Below are 4,347 nucleotides of genomic sequence, written 5' to 3'. Positions count from 1 at the left end.
AGATTGCAAACGAGCTTCTAGCCTGAAATCAGGGGAAAAAGCAGTTTAGTGGAGCAGAGCTTTATCACAATAAAAAAATCTGCAGGAATATTGCAGTGAAAAGTGGGAGGAATGCTTCTTGCCCATCCTGTGTCTTAGATCCACCCTCCTCTCCTCTTTACTTATTGTGCCTGCCTGATGCTGAGGAGTTGGGCTGTGAGGATGGCTCCCAGCTCCACAAAGGGAGAAATGCTAAGACAAGGTGGGAGGCCCAGCTGTGGGGTGAACCTTCTCCATCACCCTTGGATTTCATGGCCTAAAACCCGTTTTCCTTATCTCTGAGGTATTGTATTTGCAGGGTGCCCTGATGGAAGGAAGGAATGATGAATCTGACTCCATGTTCTCAGAAGGCTAATTTATTATTTTACGATACTATATCATATTAAAGAATACTAAACTGAACTATACTAAAGAATACAGAAAAGATACTTACACAATGCTGAAAAGATAACAATGAAAACTCGTGACTCTCTCTCCAGAGCCCCGACACATCTTGGCCCTAGTTGGCCAAAGAGTGAAAACAACTCACAGCAGAATCCAATGAAACAATCACCTGTGGGTAAACAATCTCCAAACACATTCCACATGTGAGCACAACACAGGAGAAGCAAATGAGATAAAAATTGTTTTCCTTTTTCTCTGAGGCTTCTCAGCTTCCCAGGAGAAAAATCCTGGGTGAAGGGATTTTTTCAGAGAATGTGAATGCCACACTGAGGGGCACAAGTTACATCTCCATCCATGGAGCAGGAAGGTGTTTTGCTTACCAATGGTGTATGTAATTTGCAAGACCTAAATATGGTCATTAACTGGTAGAAATATTAATGTGTCAAGTCGTTTGGGTTTTTGGAGTTTTTTTTTCAAGCCAGCATTCCATGTGCTCTAGAACTCAGAGGTGATAGGAGATATGAAATGAAAGTGAGATTGTCAGGCTGTCTTGATTTTACTGGATTGAAGGAAGAATGGTGAAAAGAAAATTGTAGCTGTGAGTGACAGATTTTTCTTTTTCTGATTTTTTTTTTGCTCCTAGTCACAGGCATAAAAATTCCCCTCTTTCATTATTATATCAGATGAAACCAAAAGATTTTTCCCCTCCACTGGTAAAAAAAACAAACAGTTTCAAGCTTTTAGGGTGATCAGTGAAGGCCAGCACAATCTTTAATCAAATTTAGAAGATGAACTGGACACCTTACCCGTAGCTCCTCGATATCATTGATTACCACAGAAGTCTGTGGTATTTTCAGGGTCCCCCGTCGTGGGGAGGAAATGATGAATCTGACTCCATGTTCTTAGAAGGCTGATTTATTATGATATATCATATTAAAGAATACTATACTAAAACTATACTAAAGAATAGAGAAAGGATACAGACAGAAGGCTTAACAAGATAATAATGAAAACTCGTGACCCCTTCCACAGTCCGGACACAGCCTGACTGTGATTGGTCATTAATTTAAGACAATTCTCATGTTGGATAAACAATCTCCAACCACATTCCAAAGCAGCAAAACACAGGAGAAGCAAATGAGATAATTCTGTTTTCCTTTTTCTCTGAGGCTTCTCAGCTTCCCAGGAGAAGAATCCTGGGCAAGGGGATTTTTCAGAAAATATGACGGTGACAGAAGTCCCTTGGAAAAAGCCTTCCACATCAGTCTGAAGATGTTAGGAAGCCAAAAGGAACAGTGTGCTGTGGTGGACCTGGACATTTTCTTCTGGGGCCTGACTGCCTGGCAGAATTCTCCTTAAAGGCAGCAGAAGGGAATTGTGAACTTCTAGGTGGCCTTTGTAACACTCAGCATTTCAAACTCCTCATCTGGGTGTTGGCTCTGGCCTGGGGAGGGTGTTGTGGTGTTGTGAGGGTCCCCAGGATGACGTGAGAGATGAGAATTTGACTCCAAGTTCTCAGAAGGCTGATATATTATTATATTATATTGAAATTATATACTAAACTATACTAAAGAAAGAGAAAGGAGACATCAGAAGGCTAGACAAGAATGAATAATAAAAACCCGTGACAGACTCAGAGTCAGACACAGCTGGCTGTGATTGGCCATTAATTAAAAACAATTCACATGCTGGGTAAACAATTCTCCAAATCACATTCCAGAGGAGCAAAACATGGAGAAGCTGAGGCTTTTCATCTTCCAAGGAGAAGGGAGAAGAATTGGTTTAGTGACAGGGGATTGATCTTGAAGGTCCCTTTCAACCTAAACCATTCTATGATTTCATGAAAAAAGCACTGAAGGGATGCAACGTTTTGGCAAATTGGAATCTCCTGGGCAAAGTATTTGAACAAACTTTTTTTTTCCTTCTTGCAACGGATAGATTGTGTAAGAACTTCTGGGAAACAACACTGGCTACAAGCCCCTGTACTGCTGATAAGCAGACACTCCCCCGAGGCTAATCTCATCTTAATTTGTCAGGGGTGTGTGTTTTAACTACTCAATCATTCGATAAGAGACTTTACCTCATTTACAGTATAGTCACTCCTCTTCCGAGCCCTGTTTGAAGAGGAGTGAATTCCTCCGGGAATTTTAACCCCAGAAGCTTCACCTGAGGAGGTTATTGAAAGAAGGGGTTGTTTGCCCAGCTGCAGGTGGGCAGGAGATGCTGCCGCAGTTCCAGCCGGGAGCTGCAGATGTCAGGATTGAACTGCAGGCTCCCAGCCAGATAAAGCCTGCAGCCGAGGCACCGTGTAGGTGACACTGGGAATGCCATGCTCGAAGCTTGCTTTTCTGAAAAAATGCCTATTTTATGATTGGCTTTTCGCAAATATTGAAATGAATATTATATATGTTATGTTGGAAAGTTATGCTGTGTTAATTCTCTTAAGTAGTGTGTTAAATATAGTTTTAGGTTATAACATAAAGTTAAAATAGAAACTATGTTATGTAGGATACTTTTTTCTAAAGAAAGGACTCGCACCAGATAGCAGCCACAGGACACCTAAATCTTTCAGAGAAAAAGAATTTATTGCTCCATTATCAGAAGAAACCAACTTCTTCCTGCCTCACTCAGTCCTGAAGAAGCCCTCAGGATTCAGAGGAAGAAGCTGACACTGACCAGACAGAATCCTGTGTTTGAATGGAATTTATGCATCATGGATGAGGTGTTTGAATATGCAACAGGCTGTTGCTTTTAAGGGTTAATCCTCTGTTAATGTGAGTCCTTTTTCAGGCTTATTTTACCCAGAAAAAGGTACCCAGATGTCCAGAACTCTTTGTTTTTATTGTCTCATATTGTCTTAATTCAAATGGTCCAAAATTTTTATTACTCTAATTATATTACTATTTTTATAACCATTTTATTACTATTAAACTTTTAAAATTTTAAAAAACAAGTGGTTGGCATTTTTCACACTTTGGAGGTGTAAAACCCCTCTTGAAAAAAGATTATTTTCCTCCACAAACGCAGAGCCAATGCTGATACCACAGGGGTTGCCCTGAAGGTGCTGCACCCACCTCCGTCCACACATAGAGTAAAAAAACGTACAGAAAAAGGCACCAAAGTTAATCAAAGTCTTCTGAGCAGCTTCTGGTTGAGGAATCATTAAATATATAAGGTTATCTTAGTCTGGAGAAGAGATGCTTACAATGATGTTAGAGAGCAGGTGCATAAAAAAAGCCCATTCTTTGTCCTGTACCACAACCAGGAGCAGCAGATAAATCTCTTGCTGGTGTGGGCTGGAGCTGTACCATGCAAAGTGAATCTCCTCCTCGAGCTTAATTCTAGGAGCAATCCTTACAATTTTGAGCAACCACTGAATGATTGCTTGAAGAAGAATAGGAATTAACACCCTCACCATCATTCCACTCATCTCCAAGTCTGCAAATCCCACCACCCACGAGCCACTGAAGCCATAATCAAATACTTCCCTAGTACAAGCAGCTGCCTCGGCATTTGTCGTCTTTTGAAGCAGAACCAGTGTGGCATTAACAAATTAAATCAGGCAATGTCCTGCCCCTACTAACAGCAATTGCAGTCTAACTAGTCCCAGCCCCTTTCCATTCCTGATTCACAGCAGTACTTAATCCCTAGTCACTGCTATCAACAATAATTAAATTCACTGCCGCCCATTCTTGTCCTAAATCACTCTACTCAAAATTATTAACCACCATTATCCTTGCCTCAGCAGCTCTAGGAGACTGAACTGGACTAAATCAAGCACAGATTTGAAAAGTCTTAAGCATTCTCACTTGGGCTGAATAGCCTAATAATTATTATGGCTGTAATAGCCAAACACCCCCTACTAACTTTCTACTTATACCTCCCTATAGCTTATATATATATAAATTTATATATATAAAGTTT

Source organism: Geospiza fortis, unplaced genomic scaffold (assembly GCF_000277835.1).
Source record: "Geospiza fortis unplaced genomic scaffold, GeoFor_1.0 scaffold88, whole genome shotgun sequence".
NCBI lineage: Eukaryota > Metazoa > Chordata > Aves > Passeriformes > Thraupidae > Geospiza > Geospiza fortis.
Note: the sequence above shows the minus strand (reverse complement) of the source record.